The 9513-nt window shown below is 37.2% G+C and overlaps 1 pseudogene; it reads right to left on the bottom strand.

Moving 5' to 3' along the window:
• Positions 1-649: 649 nt before the first annotated feature.
• LOC149703766 (5S ribosomal RNA) lies at positions 650-768 on the bottom strand (annotated as a pseudogene).
• Between the last annotated feature and the right edge of the window lie 8745 nt (positions 769-9513).

Raw genomic sequence — 9513 nt, 5'->3', positions numbered from 1 at the left:
GATATTGAAATTAATTGGGCAAATTAAACTTTCTGCATCTTTTTAAAACAATAACAAAAATAAAATTTGTTTACTTTTTTCATATCTGGTGGAATTAAAAAGAGATAACAAAAGTGAAAAAGCCAACGGCACTCTCTGTTACTAAATGGTCTCCCTCCCATGTACTGCCTGCGCTCGAAACTGATTAACCTCAACGGTCGGACGAGAACCGGTATTTCCGCGTGATATGGTCATTGCCGAGAGCACTAGTTTATAATTCGAATTTGAAATTAAAATTAATTAGACAAATTAAACTTCCTGCATGTTTTAAAAACAATAACAAAAAGAAAATATGTTAGTTTTCTTCATATCTGGTGGAATTTAAAAGAGAAAAAAAAGTGAAAAAGCCAACGGAACGCATTGATCCTAAATGGTCTCCCTCCCAAGTATTGCCTGCGCTCAAAGTTACTTAACTTTAATGATAGGACGAGAACCGGTGTTTTCCGCGTGATATGGCCGTTGCCGAGAGCACTAGTGAATAATTCGAATTTGAAATAAAAATTAATTAGACAAATTAAACTTTTTGCATCTTTTTAAAACAATAACAAAAATAAAATTTGTTTACTTTTTTCATATCTGGTGGAATTTTAAAGAGATAACAAAGTGAAAAAGCCAACGGCACTCAGTGTTCCTTAATGGCCTCCCTCCCAAGTACTGCCTGCGCTCGAAGCTGCTTAACTTCAACGGTCGGACGAGAACCGGTGTTTTCCGCGTGATATGGCCGTTGCCGAGAGCACTTAATAATAATTCGAATTTAAAATTAACTAGACAAATTAAACTTCCTGCATCTTTTTAAAACAATAACAAAAATAAAATATGTTTGCTTTTTTCATATCAGGTAGAATTTAAAAGAAAAAACAAAAATTAAAAAGCCAACGGCATGCAGCGTTCCTAAATGGTCTCCCTCCCAAGTTCTGCCTGCGCTCGAAGCTGCTTAACTTCAATGATTGGACGGGAACCGGTGTTATCAGCGTGATATGGCCGTTGCCGAGAGCACTAGTTATTAATTCCACAAGGTGACTAATCTAACACCAAGGACCTAGATTTCCAGCTTAGGAATGAGGGTATTGTGTGTCAGGTTCTCTCTAACGAACGTCTCATCTCGAGTGTTCCTAAAACTTGATATCCCAAGGCTAAGCCGAATGTATCTACAGTAGAGTAAATGGTGGTTGAACACCAAAAGTTTTTCTCTCCAACTAACATTAACCGCTAAAAACTGGGTTTCACTTAAAACATTCGACCCACCTTAGCACTCCACACGATACGCCGTTGCCAAAAAAACGTAAACACCGTGGGAGAAACCCTCCATGCTAAACTTACTCAGATTAAAAAATTAGCCCCGCCTGTTTTACTTCACTCTCCACAGCTGTGGAACGCTGCTTCAAAAGCTCGTTCTCGGTCGTGGCCGAGATGAGATTTTAGAAATTTTACCTCTCCATTCACGCGAGCTCCGTTGGAAACTTTAAAAAGATTAACGTCAGAACATTCAGACACAGAGGCTACGGCAAAAAATCTTATTCTACTTGTGGTAATTCGAATTTAAAATTAATTACACAAATTAAACTTTCTGCATCTTTTTAATCAATAACAAAAATAAAATATGTTTGCTTTTTTCATATCTGGTGGAATTAAAAAGAGATAACAAAAGTGAAAAAGCCAACGGCACTCAGTGTTCCTAAAGGGCCTCAATCCCAAGTTCTGCCTGCGCACGAAGCTGCTTAACTTCAATGGTCGGACGAGAACCGGTGTTTTCCGCGTGATATGGCCGTTGCCGAGAGCACTAGTAAATAATTCGAATTTAAAATTAATTAGACAAATTAAACTTCCTGCATCTTTTTAAAACAATAACAAAAATAAAATATGTTTGCTTTTTTCATATCTGTTGAAATTAAAAAGAGATAACAAAAGGGAAAAAGCCAACGGCACGCATTGTTCCTAAATGGTCTCCCTCCCAAGTTCTGCCTGCGCTCGGAGCTGCTTAACTTCTATGATCGGACTGCAACCGGTGTTTTCAGCGTGGTATGGCTGTTGCCGAGAGCACTAGTTTATAATTCGAATTTGAAATTAAAATTAATTAGACAAATTAAACTTCCTGCATCTTTAAAAAACAATAACAAAAAGAAAATATGTTTGTTTTATTCATATCTGGTGGAATTTAAAAGAGAAAACAAAAGTGAAAAAGCAAACGGCACTCAGTGTTCCTAAATGGCCTCCCTCCCAAGTTCTGCTTGCGCTCGAAGCTGCTTAACGTCAATGGTCGGACGAGAACCGGTGTTTTCCGCGTGATATGGCCGTTGCCGAGAGCACTAGTTAGTAATTCGAATTGAAAAATAATTAGACAAATTAAACTTCCTGTATCTTTTTAAACAATAATAACAATAAAATATGTTTGCTTTTTCATATCTGGTGGAATTAAAAAGAGATAACAAAAGTGAAAAAGCCAACGGCACTCAGTGTTCCTAAATGGTCTCCCTCCCAAGTTCTGCTTGCGCTCGAAGCTGTTTAACTTCAATGATTGTCGAGAACCGGTGTTATCAGCGTGCTATGGCCGTTGCCGAGAGCACTATTTAATAATTCGAATTTAAAATTAATTAGACAAATTAAACTTCCTGCATCTTTTTAAAACAATAACAAAAAGAAAATATTTTTGTTTTCTTCATATCTAGTGGAATTTAAAAGAGAAAACAAAAGTGAAAAGCCAACGGCACTCAGTGTTCCTAAATGGCCTCCCTCCCAAGTACTGCCTGCGCTCAAAGTCACTTAACTTTAATGATAGGACGAGAAGCGGTGTTTTCAGCGTGGTATGGCTGTTGCCGAGAGCACTAGTTTATAATTCGAATTTGAAATTAAAATTAATTAGACAAATTAAACTTCCTGCATCTTTAAAAAACAATAACAAAAAGAAAATATGTTTGTTTTCTTCATATCTGGTGGAATTTAAAAGAGAAAACAAAAGTGAAAAAGCAAACGGCACTCAGTGTTCCTAAATGGCCTCCCTCCCAAGTTCTGCTTGCGCTCGAAGCTGCTTAACGTCAATGGTCGGACGAGAACCGGTGTTTTCCGCGTGATATGGCCGTTGCCGAGAGCACTAGTTAGTAATTCGAATTGAAAAATAATTAGACAAATTAAACTTCCTGCATCTTTTTAAACAATAATAACAATAAAATATGTTTGCTTTTTCATATCTGGTGGAATTAAAAAGAGATAACAAAAGTGAAAAAGCCAACGGCACTCAGTGTTCCTAAATGGTCTCCCTCCCAAGTTCTGCTTGCGCTCGAAGCTGTTTAACTTCAATGATTGTCGAGAACCGGTGTTATCAGCGTGCTATGGCCGTTGCCGAGAGCACTATTTAATAATTCGAATTTAAAATTAATTAGACAAATTAAACTTCCTGCATCTTTTTACAATAATAACAAAAATAAAATATGTTTGCTTTTTTCATATCTGTTGAAATTTAAAAAAGAGATAACAAAAGTGAAAAAGCCAACGGCACCAAGTGTTCCTAAATGGCCTCCCTCCCACGTACTGCCTGCGCTCAAAGTCACTTAACTTTAATGATAGGACGAGAAGCGGTGTTTTCAGCGTGATATGGCCGTTGCCGAGAGCACTAGTAAATAATTCGAATTTAAAATTAATTAGACAAATTAAACTTCCTGCATCTTTTTAAACAATAATAACAATAAAATATGTTTGCTTTTTCATATCTGGTGGAATTAAAAAGAGATAACAAAAGTGAAAAAGCCAACGGCACTCAGTGTTCCTAAATGGTCTCCCTCCCAAGTTCTGCTTGCGCTCGAAGCTGTTTAACTTCAATGATTGTCGAGAACCGGTGTTATCAGCGTGATATGGCCGTTGCCGAGAGCACTAGTTAATAATTCGAATTTAAAATTAATTAGACAAATTAAACTTCCATAATGTTTTAAAAACAATAACAAAAAGAAAATATGTTTGTTTTTTTCATATCTGGTGGAATTTAATAGAGAAACAAAGTGAAAAAGCCAACGGCACGCATTAATCCTAAATGGTCTCTCTCCAAAGTACTGCCTGCGCTCGAAGCTGCTTAACTTCAATGATTGTCGAGAACCGGTCTTATCAGCGTGATATGGCCGTTGCCGAGAGCACTAGTTAATAATTCGAATTTAAAATTAATTAGACAAATTAAACTTCCTTAATGTTTTAAAAACAATAACAAAAAGAAAATATGATTGTTTTTTTCATATCTGGTGGAATTTAATAGAGAAAAAAAGTGAAAAAGCCAACGGCACGCATTAATCCTAAATGGTCTCTCTCCAAAGTACTGCCTGCTCGAAGCTGCTTAACTTCAATGATTGTCGAGAACCGGTGTTATCAGCGTGCTATGGCCGTTGCCGAGAGCACTAGTTAATAATTCGAATTTAAAATTAATTAGACCAATTAAACTTCCTGCATCTTTTTAAAACAATAATAAAAATAAAATGTTTGCTTTTTTCATATCTGGTGGAATTAAAAAGAGATAACAAAAGTGAAAAAGCCAACGGCACTCAGTGTTCCTAAATGGCCTCCCTCCCAAGTTCTGCCCGCGCTCGAAGCTGCTTAACGTCAATGGTCGGACGAGAACCGGTGTTTTCCGCGAGATATGGCCGTTGCCGAGAACACTAGTTAGTAATTCGAATTTAAAATTAATTAGACAAATTAAACTTCCTGCATGTTTTAAAAACAATAAAAAAAAGAAAATATGTTAGTTTTCTTCATATCTGGTGGAATTTAAAAGAGAAAACAAAAGTGAAAAAGCAAACGGCACGCATTGTTCCTAAATGGTCTCCCTCCCAAGTTCTGCCTGCGTTCGAAGCTGCTTAACGTCAATGGTCGGTCGAGAACCGGTGTTTTCCGCGTGATATGGCCGTTGCCGAGAGCACTAGTTAGTAATTCGAATTGAAAAATAATTAGAGAAATTAAACTTCCTGCAACTTTTTAAACAATAACAACAATAAAATATGTTTGCTTTTTCATATCTGGTGGAATTAAAAAGAGATAACAAAAGTGAAAAAGCCAACGGCACTCAGTGTTCCTAAATGGCCTCCCTCCCAAGTTCTGCCCGCGCTCGAAGCTGCTTAACGTCAATGGTCGGACGAGAACCGGTGTTTTCCGCGAGATATGGCCGTTGCCGAGAGCACTAGTTAGTAATTCGAATTGAAAAATAATTAGACAAATTAAACTTCCTGCATCTTTTTAAACAATAATAACAATAAAATATGTTTGCTTTTTCATATCTGGTGGAATTAAAAAGAGATAACAAAAGTGAAAAAGCCAACGGCACTCAGTGTTCCTAAATGGCCTCCCTCCCAAGTTCTGCCCGCGCTCGAAGCTGCTTAACGTCAATGGTCGGACGAGAACCGGTGTTTTCCGCGAGATATGGCCGTTGCCGAGAGCACTAGTTAGTAATTCGAATTGAAAAATAATTAGACAAATTAAACTTCCTGCATCTTTTTAAACAATAACAACAATAAAATATGTTTGCTTTTTCATATCTGGTGGAATTAAAAAGAGATAACAAAAGTGAAAAAGCCAACGGCACTCAGTGTTCCTAAATGGCCTCCCTCCCAAGTTCTGCCCGCGCTCGAAGCTGCTTAACGTCAATGGTCGGACGAGAACCGGTGTTTTCCGCGTGATATGGCCGTTGCCGATAGCACTAGTTAGTAATTCGAATTGAAAAATAATTAGACAAATTAAACTTCCTGCATCTTTTTAAACAATAATAACAATAAGCTATGTTTGCTTTTTCATATCTGGTGGAATTAAAAAGAGATAACAAAAGTGAAAAAGCCAACGGCACTCAGTGTTCCTAAATGGTCTCCCTCCCAAGTTCTGCTTGCGCTCGAAGCTGTTTAACTTCAATGATTGTCGAGAACCGGTGTTATCAGCGTGATATGGCCGTTGCCGAGAGCACTAGTTAATAATTCGAATTTAAAATTAATTAGACAAATTGAACTTCCATAATGTTTTAAAAACAATAACAAAAAGAAAATATGTTTGTTTTTTTTCATATCTGGTGGAATTTAATAAAGAAACAAAGTGAAAAAGCCAACGGCACGCATTAATCCTAAATGGTCTCTCTCCAAAGTACTGCCTGCGCTCGAAGCTGCTTAACTTCAATGATTGTCGAGAACCGGTCTTATCAGCGTGATATGGCCGTTGCCGAGAGCACTAGTTAATAATTCGAATTTAAAATTAATTAGACAAATTAAACTTCCTTAATGTTTTAAAAACAATAACAAAAAGAAACTATGATTGTTTTTTTCATATCTGGTGGAATTTAATAGAGAAAAAAAGTGAAAAAGCCAACGGCACGCATTAATCCTAAATGGTCTCTCTCCAAAGTACTGCCTGCTCGAAGCTGCTTAACTTCAATGATTGTCGAGAACCGGTGTTATCAGCGTGCTATGGCCGTTGCCGAGAGCACTAGTTAATAATTCGAATTTAAAATTAATTAGACCAATTAAACTTCCTGCATCTTTTTAAAACAATAATAAAAATAAAATGTTTGCTTTTTTCATATCTGGTGGAATTAAAAAGAGATAACAAAAGTGAAAAAGCCAACGGCACTCAGTGTTCCTAAATGGCCTCCCTCCCAAGTTCTGCCTGCGCTCGAAGCTGCTTAACGTCAATGGTCGGTCGACAACCGGTGTTTTACGCGTGATATGGCCGTTGCCGAGAGCACTGGTTAGTAATTCGAATTGAAAAATAATTAGAGAAATTAAACTTCCTGCAACTTTTTAAACAATAACAACAATAAAATATGTTTGCTTTTTCATATCTGGTGGAATTAAAAAGAGATAACAAAAGTGAAAAAGCCAACGGCACTCAGTGTTCCTAAATGGCCTCCCTCCCAAGTTCTGCCCGCGCTCGAAGCTGCTTAACGTCAATGGTCGGACGAGAACCGGTGTTTTCCGCGAGATATGGCCGTTGCCGAGAGCACTAGTTAGTAATTCGAATTGAAAAATAATTAGACAAATTAAACTTCCTGCATGTTTTAAGAACAATAAAAAAAAAGAAAATATGTTTGTTTTCTTCATATCTGGTGGAATTAAAAAGAGATAACAAAAGTGAAAAAGCCAACGGCAATCACTGTTCCTAAATGGTCTCCCTCCCAAGTTCTGCTTTCGCTCGAATCTGCTTAACGTCAATGGTCGGACGAGAACCGGTGTTTTCCGCGTGATATGGCCGTTGCCGAGAGCAATAGTTAGTAATTTGAATTTAAAAATAATTAGACAAATTAAACTTCCTGCATCTTTTTAAACAATAAAAACAATAAAATATGTTTGCTTTTTTCATATCTGGTGGAATTAAAAAGAGATAACAAAAGTGAAAAAGCCAACGGTACTCAGTGTTCCTAAATGGCCTCCCTCCCAAGTTCTGCCTGCGCTCGAAGCTGCTTAACTTCAATGATTGGACCGGAACCGATGTTTTCAGCGTGATATGGCCGTTGCCGAGAGTACTAGTTTATATTTCGAATTTGAAATTAAAATTAATTAGACAAATTAAACTTCCTGCATGTTTTAAAAACAATAACAAAAAGAAAATATTTTTGTTTTCTTCATATCTGGTGGAATTTAAAAGAGAAAACAAAAGTGAAAAAGCCAACGGCGCTCAGTTTTCCTAAATGGCCTCCCTCCCAAGTTCTGCCTGCGCTCCAAGCTGCTTAGCTTCAATGGTCGGACGAGAAGCGGTGTTTTCCGCGTGATATGGCCGTTGCCGAGAGCACTAGTTAATAATTCGAATTTAAAATTATTTAGACAAATTAAAATTCCTGTTTCTTTTTAAAACAATAACAAAATAAAAAGTTTGCTTTTTTCATATCTGGTGGAAGTAAAAAGAGATAACAAAAGTGAAAAAGCCAACGGCACTCAAGTGTTTTTAAATGGCCTCCCTCCCAAGTTCTGCCCGCGCTCGAAGCTGCTTAACGTCAATGGTCGGACGAGAACCGGAGTTTTCCGCGTGATTTGGCCGTTGCCGAGAGCACTAGTTAGTAATTCGAATTTAAAAATAATTAGACAAATTATACTTCCTGCATCTTTTTAAACAATAACAACAATAAAATGTTTGCTTTTTTCATATCTGGTGGAATTAAAAAGAGATAACAAAAGTGAAAAAGCCATCGGCACTCAGTGTTCCTAAATGGCCTCCCTCCCAAGTTCTGGCCGCACTCGAAGCTGCTTTACGTCAATGGTCGGACGAGAACCGGTGTTTTCCGCGTGATATGGCCGTTGCCGAGAGCAATAGTTAGTAATTTGAATTTAAAAATAATTAGACAAATTAAACTTCCTTCATCTTTTTAAAACAATAAAAACAATAAAATATGTTTGCTTTTTTAATATCTGTTGAAATTTAAAAGAGATAACAAAAGTGAAAAAGCCAACGGTACTCAGTGTTCCTAAATGGCCTCCCTCCCAAGTTCTGCCTGCGCTCGAAGCTGCTTAACTTCAATGATTGTCGGGAACCGGTGTTATCAGCGTGATATGGCCGTTGCCGAGAGTACTAGTTTATATTTCGAATTTGAAATTAAAATTAATTAGACAAATTAAACTTCCTGCATGTTTTAAAAACAATAACAAAAAGAAAATATTTTTGTTTTCTTCATATCTGGTGGAATTTAAAAGAGAAAACAAAAGTGAAAAAGCCAACGGCGCTCAGTTTTCCTAAATGGCCTCCCTCCCAAGTTCTGCCTGCGCTCCAAGCTGCTTAGCTTCAATGGTCGGACGAGAAGCGGTGTTTTCCGCGTGATATGGCCGTTGCCGAGAGCACTAGTTAATAATTCGAATTTAAAATTATTTAGACAAATTAAAATTCCTGTTTCTTTTTAAAACAATAACAAAATAAAAAGTTTGCTTTTTTCATATCTGGTGGAAGTAAAAAGAGATAACAAAAGTGAAAAAGCCATCGGCACTCAGTGTTCCTAAATGGCCTCCCTCCCAAGTTCTGGCCGCACTCGAAGCTGCTTTACGTCAATGGTCGGACGAGAACCGGTGTTTTCCGCGTTATATGGCCGTTGCCGAGAGCACTAGTTAGTAATTCGAATTTAAAAATAATTAGACAAATTAAACTTCCTTCATCTTTTTAAAACAATAACAAAAATAAAATATGTTTGCTTTTTTAATATCTGTTGAAATTTAAAAGAGATAACAAAAGTGAAAAAGCCAGCGGCACCCAGTGTTCCTAAATGGTCTCCCTCCCAAGTTCTGCCTGCGCTCGAAGTTGCTTAACTTCAATGATTGTCGGGAACCGGTGTTATCAGCGTGATATGGCCGTTGCCGAGAGCACTAGTTAATAATTCGAATTTAAAATTAATTAGACAAATTAAACTTCCTGTATCTTTTTAAAACAATAACAAAAAGAAAATGTTTGCTTTTTTCATATCTGGTGGAATTTAAAAGAGATAACAAAAGTGAAAAAGCCAACGCCACGCATTGTTCCTAAATGGTCTCCCTCCCAAGTACT

The sequence above is a fragment of the Phalangium opilio genome, unplaced genomic scaffold, assembly GCF_054372755.1.
Source record: "Phalangium opilio isolate 3A_F unplaced genomic scaffold, DU_Popi_V2 ptg000017l_1, whole genome shotgun sequence".
Classification (NCBI taxonomy): Eukaryota; Metazoa; Arthropoda; class Arachnida; order Opiliones; family Phalangiidae; genus Phalangium; species Phalangium opilio.
This window is presented reverse-complemented; position numbering and strand designations above follow the sequence as displayed.